The 18,149-nt window shown below is 45.5% G+C and overlaps 1 protein-coding gene across 2 annotated transcripts in view; it reads left to right on the forward strand.

Moving 5' to 3' along the window:
- The window catches only part of THSD4 (thrombospondin type 1 domain containing 4), a 556,231-nt gene that overhangs the window by 245,769 nt on the left and 292,313 nt on the right, over nucleotides 1-18,149 (forward strand). The gene's annotated exons all lie outside the window — the stretch shown is intronic.

Here is an 18,149-nt window from a genome sequence, read left to right on the forward strand (position 1 = left end):
TGATCTCAGGACATCTTCCAAGGCTCAGTCTGGCATTTCAAGTATTAAATGATTTATGTTTCCATCTCGTGCATCAAAGGGGACTCCGCCATCCTTCCCTACTCTGGAGTGGAGATTATGAAGAAGGCAGGGCTGGATCTGTGAAGAAACTGCTGGCATCACGAGGGCGAAGGTGGCATTTTCAGGGCAATGTGTATTTAATTTTGCCTCGCACCTGATGGGGCAGGCTTCCAAATGAAAGGGGTTTAGTGCCTTTTAGAGCAGATTTGTACCTTAAACAGGCAGAGTTTTTCCGGCCTCTTCGGACTTACAAAGTCTGTTCCAGGAACTCCCTGTTCCCCACTCTGCAAACCCTTGGGGCTTAAGAGCATCCTTGTGGGATGCTTACCTGTGCCAAAAAGAACCGTGTGGTTAGCAATAGGCACCTTCGATAAGATGGCATGGATTCCACGTTCATGTTAATTGGGCCTGGACTGCCACCCTTCTTGCACCTGTAAATGTATGAGTGGAGCTAAGACCCCAGTAGGTACATGATTCTTTGGGGACCAGACTAAAACCCCATCTTAATTAACACCCTGTAGCTGGTAGGCTTGATTTTCACAAAGGATGAACTCTTCAGTTATCACATCTGAAATTTCCTGTTACCCCTCCTATCTTCTTATTTAGTTGAAGAGCTACTGACGTGTGGTTTTATCAGCACAGTCTTCCCCTACCAGACTTTTTTTTTTTTTTAATGAGGAGGTTTCAAATAAGGTGCAAAATGACTTATTTGAGCAGAACAGATGTTTGCAGATTTTCAATGAAAGTGAAGAAAGGAGTAGCTGTCATTGGCTATCTGATGGGTGGGAGGGATCTTTGGAAGAGCAAAACTCCAGGAGAGGTGGGGGATGGCATGGAAGAGCCAGGGGAGCCTGATGGGAAGTACAGTAGGGGCTCAGACCTGTCTGGCCCCATTTTCCACCCCATCAGGAGAATCATGGAGCTCCAGATGTCCTCTCGTGCCTTGCTGACCTTAAATCATACCTAAGAGAGTTCTGTTAGAGGTTTTGATCTCCAGCTGATATGGTCTCTGTTTCTAAATGTGACTGAGCCTGAAATGGTGGGCCTTATAGCAACCTAGCTTTTTGTTCCAGGCCCTGAATCAGAGCTATTTCATTTCCTGAATATAGGTGCACAACGCCAGGAGGGGATGGGGTGTAATGGTTAAAAACATGCCCTCAGAAGTCAGATTGCCTGGATTCAAATTCTGCCTCTTCCACTCTGTGTTTGACTGTGGGATCTCATGCAGGTTACAAAAGTGCTCTGTGCCTCTAACACAGGAGAAGGGCAGTGTCTACCTCCTGGTCTGTCATTTAGTAAGCATACTGGCATTTCTTAGTATGAATACATTGTTTATGTCCACATATGTCCTGTCCTCTTTGAGTTCCCTATGCAAAAGCATCTTCTTTGTTCATTTGTTTGTGGTTAGATTACAGGTTGGTGAGACTCACATTGTCTTTCGTGAGAACACTGTAGGGTGAAATGCCGGGGGACTGCAGATTCTAATTTGCTGGGTCTGGGGAAGGTCCTGAGAATCTGCTTCCCAGTGAGCTCCCACATTATGATGATGCTGTGGGTCCTCAAGTAGCAAAGTTCTAAAGGACACTTTGATGAAAATACAGTTAACCAAGACTCAGAAATGTACATGTAGAGTGGTGTCATGACTTGGAAGGAAGGCGAAACCTGGGCTCTTTCCACCGAAGGAGTGTGTTTTCCTAGTGTTGCATTAAGTGTCTGTGACCTGATGATACAAAAGAAAAGCAAAGACTTATATGCACGTGGCTACAGACTCTTACTGACTGTTGAAAACCATTCAGACTATGGGGTGGCACAGTTTGCAGATGGTAATTGTTAAAAGATTGGGACAAATATTTTCCAGGATGTGAGTAGATTAATAGGAATTTGACGTTACAAGGGCCGCTTTGATATTACTATGTACTTGTTCTCTGTGCACTTGCCTGAAATTTCCCTCCCTGAAGTTGTTGGAATCACTGACAATCCTGACCTCTTTTGAACTTCAGTTTAGAATCATCACAAGTACATTTGCTTCCCAGGCCCGAGTTCTGTTTACTTTGCGACTTTCAAAGGGTACAGTGTCCTTTTCTGAATATTTGATTGGAAGCCCAGAATTCGAATTGATGTTGCTACCTTGCTGACTTGTAGCTCATCTGAAATGGCTCCAGAAAGCCTCTCCTGGCCACATACAGTTGAAATGCAAACCCAGGCCTACAACAAGTTAGCGAAAAGCAACGAGCATCCAATAAGAATTCGAGCTAAACCTGCAAGAGAGGAGCTAAGAGAGAAGGGGGTCGTCCCCCTTGACACCAAACCAAAGAAAGGTCCCAGCCCAGCACTGTTCCTGGGCTAGCAGAGCAACCTGTGGGCAGCCTGGTTTACCCTGTTGCTGGAACTCTTGTGCTTTAGATCCTAGAGTTGGAAGAGGGGCAGGAAGAATGCAGACATCCTAGGACTGGCTTGGTGAGAGGCTGAGGCCAGAGAAAATGGGGGTCCCTTTGCCATCCTTCAGTGCTGGGTTAGTCTTTCTTTTCTTGGCAGGGACTGAAGGGTCCCAAAAGTTGTCTTGAATCTCAGGACTGCATATAGATAGGCTTGAGGGGAAAGGACTGCATTTTCCTAAGCAAGAGAATGTATCTGGAGCCCTCAGAGACCCTGCCTTCCTCAACTTGACCCCTTCCCTGTAAACATCAACTAGGAATGTCTGGCCAGTGTTCAGAGAAGTTCTGAGACACTTCTAGCCCTGCCCAATCATTATTGTCATTTTGGGAACGAAATACCATTTATATCTCGTTAGCAGAGAGCAGAGGAATAATGTCTATCATCGAGCATCACATTAACTCTGCTGTGACTTTTTTTTTTTTTTTTTTTGCTTGATCTCAGCTCTGTCTGAATAACTGAATTATAATAGTTTGATGACACAGGTATTACTTTTGCTTGCCACTTAATAAACCTAGATGAAAGTTTCTCTTCGGTGGGATAGCAGGCATTTGAAAGAGCGGGGTCACTTGGGTAAAGGATGAGAAAGAGAAAAACACTCAACTGCCTGGAGACCAGCCTCACAGAAGCCTCAGACTTCTAGACTTGAGTGATCCCTAGAGTGAGAACCACCCCCAAGATCTGCTTTCTTCCCCCCTCAAAGAGTCTTTGGTGGGAAACAAACAGCCCTTGAGGAAATGCCTTGCAATAAAAAACAGGCGGATGGGAAACCTCAGAGAAGCAAGGTGTCAGAGCTGATGTGGCCAGCAGGGAGCCTTTTTTGAGATCGTGTTCCAGACACGGTGCTCTGTGCTTTACCTATGAAATGATATCGTTAATCCAGACACGCAAAGGGCTACACAGAGGTTGACGATTAACATTGGTTTTTTAGGCCGAACTGTTCATTGGAATAAAAAGATCAGTTTATAGGTGACAGGAAGAAACCCATGTACTTTATTTAGGTCGCTCTCCTCTTCAGAGTTTCTAGTCCTCACTGTCTCTTTCCAAAACAGGCCGCCTTTCCAAACGTGTATTAGGACATGTCTCTCCTTTGCTTAAACTGTACCTGTGATTCCCCCTCCCCTGGGGATTAAAGTCCAGACCCTTCATCATCTGTCTTCTGCCTGGCCTCCCTTGGCCCCCTCCCTGCTGGCCCGGCTGGGATGTGTCAGTCCCTGAGCCAGCAGGCCTGCAGGGTTCTCTGCGTCCACCAGAATGTACACGCTGTTCCCTCAGCTTCAAGTACTGCTCTGTGTCCATCCTTGGTCCACTTGGTGGGCTCTGCTCAAGAGCCACCCGCTGACTCCCTGGAGCGCTGTGTGGATTCCTTGGTTCCTGCTTCTCGGGACTGTTTGTCCCCGCTGCCCCCACCTACCACCCAGCGAGCTGGGAGCTTTTCCAGGCACTTTGCTTTAGCAGAATGCCCGCGATAGAATAGGTGCTTAAAATAAATGTGTAAATAGCTGAACTGAAGCCTTGGTGACTCAGGCTGTTGGATTTCAGCAAATGAAGTTAGTCTTGAGAGCAGCACGGAGCTTTCTCATTTTTGGCTGGGATGGGCAATCGGGTGCAGACAAAACAGGGACATGAAGCCCCCTTGGCCACATCCCCAGAACCCCAGGCCTCAGAGGTCGGGGTGAATTCTTGGCATCTGCAAGCTCTTAATCCCCCGTCTTGCTCTCTTTCGCTCGCTCTGAATTTCTTGAGTCCTTTCAGAGCTGAGGCAGGAGGAATTTACCAAGTGTGAGAGTGCTTGTTCCGGGGGGGCCTTCAGTCGGGGGAGAAGAGGCCCTTCTGCCCTTGAACTTCTGCCTCCCATCCCAGGTCGGTCTTGACCTTCCCGTGGGGCGACGCCTGCGGCGCCCTGTCGGTCCGCACTCAGCGGGGGCCTTCGCGCCTCCTTTCCCAGCTGGGACGCTGCTCGCCTTCAATCTGGACGCGTCCACAGACACTTCCAGATTGATTCAGTAAATGAAAGCAAGGTAACTGCTTCCAAATGTTCAGAGATAAGCTGCGCACCGGCAGGCGGCCCTGGCGGGGAAGGATGACGTCATGGGTGTGCGCGCCTGTGGGATGTGCGGGCATGTGTCCGCCGGAGTTCCCGTCATCCTCCTGGGGGAACCCGCCACTGCGCTTGCGCGAGCCTCGTGGGTGGACCCTGCTCGCTGGTCTGCCTGTTCGCCCTACGTTCTCCCGTTTTGGTTACTGGCTTTCTTTTGTGGACTTTGTGTAGAGGTCTGTGGCCACTACATATTGGGTATAATATTCTCCCCTTTGACAGACACCTGCATGATTTGGCCTTGAAATAGGGTGCAGGGCTCTCCCTTTGCTTGAATTCTGAGCATAGGTGACACTCTGTGGACTCCCTCTCGTGTCCCCACCCCCAGCAAACTGTGTTCTAAAAGGACTGTCTGCTTGTGACTATTAAACTCCTTATCATAGTTAATATTTTGACACGTGTTAACGCGTTTGAACTCCTGTAGGAGAGAGAATGAGTGTGGTGTGTGTCTGTATCCTCGGTGCTTAAAGTGTGAAAATTATTTGGTAAATATTCTTAAAATGTATGAAAGAATGATAAAACAACAGATTAGAAACTGTGTACTTCTTTCCTGCAAATAATCAAGAATAGGATTAAAGAAACATTGGAATGTTAGATCCCAGGCCCTGTTCTCAGACCCTCTTGACATTTAAACTGATACCTAATATAAAGCTGATGACATCTGCCTTTTTTATATGTACTTCTTTCCGGTTATCTATAATTTTACTCACTTCCAATCACTGGGACCACTACTAACATAAAAACTCTGGTTAGATTTCTTAATTAATGCATATTTTTATGAATTAAGTATTAACAGCCCAAGCAGTATTATAGGATCATTCATTAATTCAACAAATAGTCTTAACTGCTCACTGCTGGACAGTGTTGTAGGTGTGGGGGGATGAAGTGGAAAAGATGAACACGGTCCTACGACATTGAGCTTAAAATCCAACGGAAAAAGTAATAGAAAAGGTTGGTTAAGAGGCAAAAGAATTCTGAATTTTGACAAGCATCATGAAATTAATGGGGGAGCCGGGCTGGTGAACTGGTGAGGAGACATACCTCAGATGGACTGTAGGGGAGGGCAGGGGTCGAGGTGCTACCTGTAGGTCCCCAGGGATGGGAGAAAATTCAAGCTAAGTCTCCAGCCCAGGACCCGGTACCTGAGCACTGCTCCAGAGCCGATGGATATGGAGATGACCCCTTTGTGCCTTCTCTCTGCTCCCTGCCCTTGGGTTAATCTAGTCTCCCCTTGATGGTGCCAGACTTGGTTCCTCCATAGTGCCTACACATCTTCCTGAACCCATGCTGGCTTTTGCAATAGAAAGGCCTCCATGGAGTCATTCTATGAGCCCAGAAAGACTCTCCTGCAAACTGGATGATATTAAGAGCAAGTTTTGGGGTCAGCCAGGATCTCCAATATGAAAGCAGATAAAAGAGGGGCTGCCCAGGTAAATTGGGGTATGGTGTCCAGAGCTTCAACCTACCCTTCCTGGTGGTCCTCCTATACCAGAGAGAGAAATTTAGGGTGCCTTCCCCTCAGCTTTCTGAAGGAATGGGCAACATCCTCCCAAGGGACCTTAAAGAAGCACTCTATCTTAATAGGCAGGGGTGGTGACTGACACTTGTAACTGAGAAATCAGAGGAAGCCTCCTCAGGGTCCCCTGGAGGTAGGTCCTCCTACCTCTACCCCCATGTACCCCCATCACCACCCCTAAACCAATCATGGATACCATTTTTATATTTCACTATTTTTAAGAGATTTTATTTATTTATTTGTCAGAGAGATAGAGAGTACAAGTAGGCAGAGGGGCAGGCAGAGGGAGAGGGAGAAGCAGGCTCTCTGCTGAGCAGAGACCCTAGAATCATGACCTGATCCGAAGGCAGCCGCTTAACCAACTGCGCCACCCAGGCGCCCTGTATTTCATATTTTTTAAAGATAAATCAATTTGCATGACTCTGACCTCAAAAAGTATGATCCCCTGTCCTCTATCAGTTCAGCTCCCCATGGCCTGAGAGGAAAAAATCATTGTTTGATCATTTCTTTTTTAAGGCAGATGTTTTTATGCATGTATAAGGTCATGATTTATTATTTTTTCCTTCTTTTTGACACATATAGTAGCTTATCACACACATAGTTCTGGACTTGCTTATTTCACATCCCTTGGCAAGCTTTCCATTTCGATATCTAAAGGACATCCTTCTTGCCTTTACATAGCTCTGCACTGTATGAATGAACCATGGTCTATTTAACTATGATGATGCATGTGTAGGATACATCCAGTCTTACTCACAAGCGAATGGGCAATAAATACTCGGTTTGGGGGGTCATTTTACTTGTTTGCAAGTATCTGTAAGATCAGTTCTTAGAAGTGAGACAAGAGAGAGTCCATATGTCTTTGTGATTTAAATGCTTGGTGGGTGGCAAATTGCTCTCCAGAGTGGTTCAAACAACTCCCATTCCCACCAGTGATATCTGTGGGTGTTGTGTTGTCCAACATTGGATTTTTGCCAATCTGATAAGTGAAAAATTGTATCTTGGGTCGTTTTCATTTGCATTTCTCTTACTTTGAGTGAGGTTGAGCCTCTTTTTGTATGTTTAAGAACCATTTAGGGGCCTGGAGTCCGATGAGAGAGGTGGCTTGGATGCAGAATTTAAGGAGGTGCCTAATGAAATGAAATTCTCAGGGCCTCTTTAAATTCTGAGCCTTAGGCACCTCACCTGCCCTGCTCTAATCCCTCCCCCCAATAGCACTGCCCTTCTGACCCAAGAACCATTTATATTCCTTTTTTGTGCTCTGTTTTTTTTATTGGGTGGTTGATCTTTTTCTTAGTTTGTAGGGGCTTTTCACACATGAAAGAGTTTTTTTAAGAGATATAAATTGCAAGTGGTTTTTTTTTTTTTTTTCACCAAGTAGCCTTTTGACCTATGCTTTTGATCATGAAGTTTTTGTCCTTTTTTTTTTTTTTTGGCATGCAGAAGTTTTACATTTTTAAATGGTGCATTTAGCAATTCCTTCTTTTATGATTCTAGATTTTGTGTCATGGAAAGATCTACTGCACTTTAAAATCTAAAAACAACCTTCTATGTCTTCTTCCACTAATTTATGGCTGTATGCTTTTACATTTTTACATTTTCTATTAATACATTTGGAATTTACCCTAGTGTATTGTGTGAGGTGTGGATTCAATTATACTTTTTTCAGATGGCTACCTAGTTATGCCTTACCATAATGGATTAAATCTTTCCCTTACTATTTTGAGGCCCCCTCTTTATTACTGTGTATATGTATGTATGCAAGCATATATTTGGGACTTTTTTGTTCTTTTCCATTATTCTATATGTCTATTCATATAAGAATACCAAAACATACATTTAAAAAAAAAGATTTTATTTATTTATTTGACAGACAGAGATCACAAGCAGGCAGAGAGGCAGGCAAAGAGATAGAGAAGAGAAAGCAGGCTCCCTGCCAAGCAGAGAGCCCAGTGCGGGACTCGATCCCAGGACCCTGAGATCATGACCTGAGCTTAATTCACTGAGCCACCCAGGTGTCCTAAAACATACATTTTTGAGAGAGAAATAAAACATACCAGAATGGAAACTTAGGTTGGGGAGGAAAATTTTTCTTCTGTCTTTCAAGATTCTTTGGCCTGATCTAAGAATTAAATTGACCTGAAATGGATTTACAGGAGAAATTCAAATTTAATTATGTACTTATAGGAAATCCACATAAATGAGATTCCAAAGACAGTCAGGCGAAATAAGGCATTTATGTCATTCTGGACCAAAGAGAAGTAGGTACAGGACTAGTGCTTCAAAGAGAAGGAAGGCAATTCACAAGAAAAATGGAAGGAGTGAGTGTTTGCTGGGCCATCCAGAAACCATGGGGCAAAGAGGGCTTTGCTCAAACAGGCCTTGCTAAGGTCTTCCCTGTCAACCATATGTAGTGTGTATCAAACTGTAGTTACCTGTGGTGACTGCTTCCTTCCTGGAACAGGTCCTCTATCTAAATACTTTCAGGCAGTTCATAGGAAGGCAACAAAGGAAAACTTCTTGAGTCTTCAGTTTCTTAAAAATAATCAGTCTAGGTGATGAAGTCCCAGAACCTAAGTCAGGTTCGGTGGGGTGAGGAGGTTCGGAGCCGACGACTAAAGAAAGAATTCTTAAGACGTCGTTGGTGCAAAAGGTGATTTATTAGAGCACGGGGACAGGGCCTGTGGGCAGGCGGAGATGCGGCTGCCCCGGGTTGTGAGGGGTGGTTGGTTATATACGCAGGAGTTGGGTAGGTGAGGACAAAGGGGTGTTCAGAAGGGCTATTGGGGCAAAGAATACTATCAGGATATTGAAGACTTAGTTGCTATCAAGTAAAGACAATTGGGAGTCTGGTGGAATGTTACATTCCTGCTATCAAGCATCCTTGTTAATGAGATTTAGGTTTAGAAGAAATTTAACTTTATTTACTTTTCCTTCTACTTCCACCTCCTTCGGTTTTTATGGAGGGGAGGGTGACATTGGGCTTGAGGAACTGAGTTCTGTGTCTTTGGAAATTGGGCTATTGATAAGGTAACTTCTTTGTTTGTAAATCTCAAGGACATTTGCAAACCAAGGGAGACTCCTGTCTTGCAGGATTGTGATCTCAGCAAGTTAACTATTTATCATTTTATGGCAGTCAGGGGTGCCTGAGGAATGCTACACCTATGGAGGGGAGCGGATGAAGGGGGGTGCAAGGCGCCAGCTTTTGCTTTGTCCTCAGCCAGCCTCCTGCTCCCTCATCATAGGGGTGCCTGGGTGGCTCAGTGGGTTAAAGCCTCTGCCTTCTGCTCAGGTCATGATCCCAGGTCCTGGGATCAAGTCCAGCATCTGGCTGTCTGATCAGCGGGGAGCCTGCTCCCCCCGCCCCCCACCTCTCTGCCCAGTTGTGATCTCTTGTCTGTCAATTAAATAAATAAAATCTTAAAAAAAGAAAAAATCAGTCTAAAATAATTCACAGGTCAAAGAGATACATTTTATGTTGGGAGATTTTGCTCCCCTACACTTATGAAAAGTAAACTTGCTCTTTGCTTGGACGTAATGCGCTCACAGACTTTGAATGAAAACCTTTATCACTTGGAAAACCTATCTGTGTTCAGGAGCCTTAGCAAGACTTCATAGTCACAACACATTTTTACTTAATGGAAAAAAATGAGTGTTCCATGACTTTTAGGACAGTAATAGCCAAAGTTACAATTATAAAAAGTACTCCTGATGATAAAACCATGGTAGGCCAGGTGAAGATCCCACAGATGGTTGGGAGAAAGCCAAATAAATATTAGAAGATTTATCAAAAAATACAGAACATTCACGCAGCTCTTTACTTTTAGAATTAACTGAGTTTAACAGGAGGAAAGAAAAAAAAAAAGAAGTTGCTGCCCCTAAGAGCAGCCCAGCTCTTGAGGTACTATCTTCTGTCATTCAGTAAATTTGCAACATCTTCTACAAGCTTTACTTTATTTATTTTATTTTTTAAAAAAATTCTGTCAATTTCTTGAAGTTTATCAACCCATCTCCTGGTGGTTTGAAATTTAACCTATCCTGATTATTTTTCTCGGGCCTTATTTTCACAATTCTCAGCAAAATATTAATAATGATAACATTCAAGGATATTCTGGATCTGGTCTCCTAACCAAATCTTGAGAAGGTGCAAGAACAGATTCTTTTTTTACCCTGCCTCCAAACTCACCCAGATGGAGTAAGGAAAGAAGATCAGTAATGGCCATGATTGCCAGAAACTGAAGATAATCATGTATGTGAAAAGATCATCATCTCAGACATTTGGTGTCCAAAGACCGCCTTGTTTTCTTAAAGCTATGCTTGACAAAGCTGTAAAATACATTTGTCTCCCTTGTGAAAAGGCTGATTAGCTTTTTCTGGGTGAAAGATCTTTCTGTCCTTTGGGTTTCAAATTAGTTTCTAAAAGCCTAATCTAAATACTTCCCACATGCAATGTGAGGTTTTAAATACATGGTATAAATAAAGTACAGTGCCTAGTAGTGTTCCAATGGGCTTGATGTGTGTGTGTGTGTGTGTGTGTTTTAAGAGATTTGTTTTTATTTGGGGGAGGGAAGGAGAGAGAGAGAGAGAGAACAAGTGTGGGCAAGGGCAGAGGGAGACGATCTTAAGCACAGACTCCCACCTGAGTGGGGAGCTCGACAAGGGGCTCCATCCCAGGACCCTGAAACCATGACCTAAGCAGAAATCAAGAGTCAGAAGCCCAACCGAGTAGGCCACCCAAGGATCCTGCTTGGTGTGCTCTTGTTGTATTTCTCACTTGGGGGAAAAAATAAGGTTTTTTTTTTTTTTTTTTTTTTTGGTCTTTATTTTTGTTTTTGTTTGGATATTTGAGGCCAGAAATCACACAATATTTTGCACATGGGAATCTGTTTGCTGTGTTCCAATTTTTATAGATTATGTAGCACGGTATCAAGTTAAGTATGCCTTTTAATATTTCTTGGTGTTGATTTTCTGATACTTTCTACAGGGCAGTTTTGCAGAACTGTTTGATAGCGACACCTAGTGGTCAATATTGAAATTACATGTCCGTTTGACAGCTCCTCTGGTAACTGGCATACACTAGGGTTTCACTCAGAGCTGACGATAGGCTAAACAGGCCAAAATTAAAATAAGTGGAGGTGGACTAAGGGTGCAATCACTGGAACGAAAGTGAATAAGAAGGGCGATTTCTTCTTGATGACAACACCCAGAACTGTATTATAACAGGGACAATTGTGTATGGAAGCACAAAGTAAATTGCTATTTATTTTCAGACTTAGTTCTAAATCACTTGTTTCAGCTCAGTCTCTCTGGCTCTTCCCAAACCAGGCACGAGGTGTGGAGTCGCTAAACAAATTGCTTTGAGCAAGTCGTGTAATTTCTGTGAGACTCAGTCTTCTGAAATATAAATTAGAGATGCTGAGACCAACTCAGATAGGAGAATTAAATACTGTTTCATGTATAAAGATCTGATGGTAGTAGTGATGGTGTGCTGATAGGTCTGGGGGTTTATTTACACGGATTTTGATGTCTGGGGGGTGGCGAAGACAGATGGGGACAAGGTACTGAAATTGCGCAGGAAATTACAGCTGGATCTTGGTTGGGCACAGGGAGCAAGGGGAGCCCTGTCCTAACATGAACAGAAAATGTGGATTGAATGAGGCTCAGAGGACGTGAACCCTGGTCCCCCAAAAGTCAGTGGGTTTGAGAAAGCTACTGCCCAGCTGACCTGGGAGGGAGGAGGGTGAGGGAGAGAGGGATGGAAGTGCCAGGTGTCCTTGGAGAGACCATGTCACCAGTTGAGCTTTGAGAAGATATACAGACACAATTATGGACTCTGCCACTCACCAGCTGGGTCTCCTTTGTTATATATCTTGGTTTTTCTGAGCCCCCTCTTACCCTTTTGTGAAGTGAGTTCACCCAAACAACCTGGCAAGGCTGCAAGGGCTTGAGGAGGAGATGCAGTAAGTTCCCTATCACCACCCAGCCTGGTGGTAGGGAACTTACTGGCTCCTAGCGAGCTCACAGGAATGGCTAACTTGCTGCTCTCCAAAGAGAGGACGTGGAAACAGAAGATTAGAAATGGGGGCATCTGGGTGGCTCCGTGGGTTAAAACCTCTACCTTTGGCTCTGGTCGTGATCCCAGGGTCCTGGGATTGAGCCCCGCATATCAGGCTCTCTGCTTGGCAGGGAGCCTGCTCCCCCCACCCCTCTGCCTGCTTGTGATCTCTGTCTGTCAAATAAATAAAATCCTTTTTTTTTTTTTTTTTTTTAAAAAAAGAAGATTAGAAATGGGACAAACAAAATCTTTTCATCTCTTGGACACATGACTCTTTGATTCCTCCTTGCCTTTCTACCTTATTCCCTAGGCATCCTTTTCTTCCTCTAGGTCCCACCTCTAGGTCCCTCTAGGTCACCTCTGAGAAGCATTCCCTGACCCTGGAGGATACCATCACTGCTCGTACTGTGTCCGCAGCCTCCCGTAGTGCCTTGCCTTGACTTTCCTTGACACCGTTTCCATTCTCAATAGATGGAGTGTTATTTGCTGCATATCTCCCTGGTCCACAGTGAGCCTCCAGAAAAGACTGGCTGAACTTCAGTGCTTAGGAATTGTTGCTAGAACTTGTGAAGAACAGGGAGAAAGAGAGGAGAGGAGCAGAAAGTGAAACAGGTGTGGTGAAATGTGCATCGAATCTAGGGGAAGTGCATGTGGCTGTTTCTGGAACTGTGCTTGCAACCTTTTCCTCTAGGTTTGTCATTCTTCAAAATACAGGCGTGGAGGGCAAAAAAAAAAAATGTGAGAGCTCCCGTTCTTGTTGCATTCAAAGCACTTCTTTTGAAGGAGAGTGGACTGGGCTTTGACATCTACCTTCCATGCCTGGCTTCCCAGGGCTGCTGAGGCTGCCCGTAAATACCGCTTGTGTCCAGAGGGTGAGGCTGTCTTCTGCCCAGAAGTTTCTATATTTGGCTCTGATCAACTGGGGTTCCATTGGTCATAAAGAGTAAAACTTATCTTGATGTTGCTCAGAAGCCACGATGCATTTTGCAATTTAAGGGGAGGAGGAAGAATGTTAAATGTTGCAAAAAGGAAGCACAGAAACAGTCTTTTTGAAAGATGGATGTTCAATTCTGAAGGAAAAAAAAAAATCCCCCCCCAAAACGATGCAGTGTCACTCGCAGATCCCCCTGCTGGATATTTGAGGAACTGCGGCTTTCCCAGCTCTTTCATAGAAAATTCCTTAATCCAGTGCTTTTCAAAAGCATCCAGGGGCGCCTGGGTGGCTCAGTGGGTTAAAGCCTCTGCCTTCCGCTCAGGTCAGGGTCCTGGGATCAAGCCCCACATCGGGCTCTCTGCTCTGCAGGGAGCCTGCTTCCTCCTCTCTCTCTCCTGCTTCTCTGCCTACTTGTGATCTCGGTCTGTCAAATAAATAAATAAAATCTTAAAAAAAAAAAAGCATCAAAGTTTCATGCATGTTCAAAGCTGTATCCTATCCCATTCCCTTCTGCAGCAAGCTTCGGTTACAGTGTTAAGCTCTGTATTGAATTAAAGCATAAGAGGCAAGTGTAATTTCAGAATGAAAACCGTAAAACAAATGCTCTTCAAATTCTGCTATTTTATTATTTTTATTAACTTTTTTCTTTTTAAAGAAGAAATTGCCTGAGGCAATCCTAGAAGTAAAGCCTGCCCTACATCCCTTCTGTTCTGTGGATTGCTCGAGGAACAAATGCTTCGTCTCAACTGAAAATCTCTTTCTCCCATGATTATCCAAGGCTGAGGTGGTATTTTCTGATACCTTCTAATAAACATTTGGTCGACATTAAAAAATTGTTCTGATCCTGGAATGGCCCATTTCTTGTGGAAATGCCTTCCCTAGGAAACGTGGCTGAATGTCTAATCCATGTGTGAGGAATGGGGCACACAGGGCAGCTAGGCCCAGAGAGAAGACATATGGGCCAAGTGTGGACAAGCTGATAAGCTGGTGGGGAAGAAAGGGTGCTGAAATTGGGGTGCAGGATGGGACAGGATCACCTCTTCATCCCTTTCTGTGTAAGATACTGCAACTCGGGTGCCTGAGGGGCTCAGTGGGTTAAAGCCTCTGCCTTCAGCTCAGGTCATGATCCCAGGGCCCTGGGGTAGTGCCCCGTATTGGGCTCTCTGCTCAGCAGGGAGCCTGCTTCCCCCTCTCTCTGCCTCTCTGTCTACTTGTGATCTCTCTGTGTCAAATAAATAAAATCTTTAAAAAAAAAAAAAAAAAGGATTCTGCAACTCAGACATTCTACAGAATGGAGAGCCAGAAGCGCTGAATCCGTCTGAATTATCCGAGACTGACACCAGCTCTTCTGTGGCCACAAGTGACCTTCTTAACTTCTCTGGTTTTAAACAGTTTAGTTCTTCATCAGAAGACAGTCATTTACCGAGAGAACTGATGCATCTTCTGTCGCCAGGCCTCTCTCCTGAGCTCCAGACTCTTGCTAACTCCCTGCCCCGCGTCCCTACCTGGAGATGCCCAACGCGATCAGACGGAACTCGTTATTATTTTCCTCCCATCTTGCTCCTGTGCTTCTGATTTCGGCAGGTGGCCCCTCCATCCTGCTCATCTCCCAAGCCAGACTAGCCGGATGTCTTCATCGTTCTCACCTCCCCACACCCAGTGGTGGTCAGGTTCTGCCTCCTGCATCCTGGAGTCTCCTGGGTCCATCCCTTCTTCCCCCCTTGACACCATTGCTAAAGATCAGGTCTTCATTTACTTGTTCTTTGGACCATTGAAGATTTTCCTGACTGATCTATCTGCCTCTTATCCTGTTCTCTTTCAGTTGAGCTTCTGCTTTGCTGCCAGAGGGATTCTGAAATATAACTCACAGTCAGTTACTCCCCTGCTTCTGGGCCCATCGTGCCTATCCCCACCGTCCAGACTCCAGCATGGCATTCACCGTGCACGGTGACCGAGCCCCGCCCACCTCTTCCCTCTGTGGTTGTAAACTCCAGCTGGGCCAAGCCAGGCCAAGCTCTCTGGAGAGGCCACGCCTCTGTTTCATGCATGCGAGCTTTGCGCTCCTCCTTAAGCCTAGAATGTCTCCTCTTCCTTACGCAAATGGCAAATAGCTATTCACCAGGCAAGACTCAGCTTAGGCACCGTTTCCTCTATAATGCTCTTTCTCTTGATCCCAGGAGAGGGTGGATGCCTCCCCTGTTGGGCCTCAGCTAGAATTCCATGAAAACACCTGTAATTCTTTTTCTGCCCGTTCTGATTCACACGTCTGCCTCCCCTGGATGCCCAGAAATACTGCAGACTAGTGACCTTGCCTTGCTCATCTTTGATCCTCCGTTAAGTAGCACAGTGAGTCGGCACATATTACTTATTCTAAGGATGTTTGTACAGATGAACAAATTAGTCTCTTCTTCAGTCAGCCCCAGGATTGTTCAACACCAAGCATCTGAAGCTGCCAGCGTCATATGATCTGGTCATTCTTCCCCAGGTCTTACCTGGGGATCTGGTGAACGCCAACCACATAGTATAGGGATGTCACATTCATAGCAATGCCTCCGAGAGTCCATGGTCTGAGCTGCACTAACATGATCAGCAGGAGGGTCTGGGTTTTCTCGGATGATTCTCCAGTCTTTTCCAGTAATGACATCAAGTAGACAGGTGGATATCCAAGTCTGAATTTCTGGGACTGGTCAGAATCATGACTTTGACGGGTGAGGAAGAAGCCATGATTTACCTTTATGGCTATGGCCTCAGAAGGGTTTCAAAGTTGTAGGACTCAAACGTTACCGGTGGCCGGGCACAAGCTCCTTAGGAGATTGTGTTTTTCTTGTGCATCAAGACATTAAGCATGGGGACATTTGGCCAAGCTTCATCATGGAGAACAGCCCATACTTTGCCCCCTTTAGCAACTCTACATGGGCTAGCTCGCCTACATGTCCAACAGCGACCTCAAACTTTGGGATAGTTAAAATGGAATATTTTCATGTTATCTCCCCCAACTCCTCTGAAAGAAAATGACTTTGCCATCACCGATGTTTTCTCCCATATCTCCATGAGCAACACCCACTCGGTTACCCAGGTCAGAAACAGGAATGCTGTCTTCCCTTCCTCCTTCCTGCCCTGCACCACAGCCAGCAGTGGCAAGGTCCTGAGGAAACTGCCTTCTTGATGGGTTTCTGTGTTCACGCTCCTTCTTACCATCACTTCCTTTCTTCAAGTCTTTACCATCACTGGGGTGGATGAGTAGAGCGACCATGGTGATAAGGTCCTCCCATCTCTGGTGTTGCCCCTCCTTGTACAGGACTGCCAATATCATCTTCTAAAATATGAACCCGAAAGTGTCACTCTGCAATGCCATTTAACATTGCTGATGGATATAACGTAAACCCGGGGAATCAGAACGGGCAGCTGCTCAGCGCAGCAGTTCGCTGGTGCACTAATGTCAAGGTTCCCTTCATCTTTGCACTCTGATGAACTCTGCCCGGGCTCCCTTCCCTCATTTTTCGGGTATCTGCTATGGGCAGATCTCAGGCCAACACGAGGTCCAGCAAGAGGAAGAAGAGACTCTTTCTTCTGTACCTTCTTTGTAAGAGCAAAGGAGATTTTTCTAGATGCCCTCACAACAGAATGTTCCTCCTGTCTTATTACTCAGAAGCAAGTCTCCTGCCCATCCTCAACCGATCATGGGCCAAGGGATTTCACGAAGTCACTAGTGGGAGGGAAGGCAGGGTTCTGGAATCAGAACCAAGACACTGGGTGAGCCTATAGCCCTCTTTCTCCTTTTTCACCAGGTTAATTCTGAGTGATTTCCCAGGCTAATTCCTGAATATTCAGCTAAGAAGTCACTGTGGGGCAGACTTCCCCGACCCCCTCCCTTGCCTCTGATGCCTTCTTAGGAGTTACACCGCCCCAGACTTTATCCCACCAGAGGGCAAGTGCCTCAAGGCTGGAACACTTCAGATCTGGCACAGAGAATGAATGACAAAAGCTGAGTTGTATCAGGCATGACTTTCTGCTTGCCAGAGAAACCCAACAGCAGTGGTTTCACCCAGTGAAGGTTTGTGTTTCTCATGGAGCAATAACCCCAGAGCAAGAGGCCCTCACCTCAGTGAGCGAAGAGGTTCCTGCAGCTTCTCAAGGACCCAGGCTCCTTCTGGTGTCTTATTCTGTTCTTCTTAGCATGCAGGTAAACGTTCTGATGAGCGCGAGTTGACGGCTCGAGTCCACTGAGCCCGTGCTCCAGGCGGCAGAAGGGCAAAGTGTACCTGTCAACCAAGTCCATGACTTCTCCTCAAGCCATCTCTCTCTCAGCAGCTCCATCCAGCTGACTTCTGGTTCCATCTCATTAGCGAGACTGGGGTCTGGTCTTATGGGAACGGTGCCGACACAAACGTTGTTAGGGTTCTGTTGGGAAAAAAGGGGAAGCAGTAGGATGGGAATGGACCCAAATGGTGCCTGCCCAGTCACACCCAGAGTGTCTCTAGATAATTTATTCTTTACTGGTTGTTCTGTCTGCCAGCTTGAAACCAAAGAGCAGCCGACAGAAGCTGTCATGTGGAAGTGTTGTGACAGCCTAGAGCAGGGCCTTGTAAGAATGGTATATATCACGCTGTGCAACATCCTCACCACGGATGTTCAGAGGACAGGGTCCGGAGAACCGAGGCCTAGAGAGACGTCGCTTGCCCAAATTCAGTCAGAAATCTGGTGGCCGAGATCGTTTGGGGGAATAACCTATCCTTATCTCAGTTTTTTTTTTTTTTTAAGATTTTATTTATTTATTTGACAGAGAGAGATCATAAGTAGGCGGAGAGGCAGGTGGAGAGAGAGGGGGAAGCAGGCTCCCTGCTGAGCAGAGAGTCTGATGCAGGGCTTGATCCCAGGACTTTGAGATCATGACCTGAGCCGAAGGCAGAGGCTTTAACTCACTGAGCCACCCAGATGCCCCTCCTTATCTCGCTTTTAACTCCCTTAATGTACTGGGCATGTAGTGTGTTTTCAGTGCCTATGATCTTGAGGTAATAGATTTATTAACTTCTTTTTCCAGTCATACATCAAA

This window comes from Mustela putorius, unplaced genomic scaffold (assembly GCF_011764305.1).
Source record: "Mustela putorius furo isolate JIRA1106 unplaced genomic scaffold, ASM1176430v1.1 tig00537243_pilon_pilon_pilon, whole genome shotgun sequence".
Classification (NCBI taxonomy): domain Eukaryota; kingdom Metazoa; phylum Chordata; class Mammalia; order Carnivora; family Mustelidae; genus Mustela; species Mustela putorius.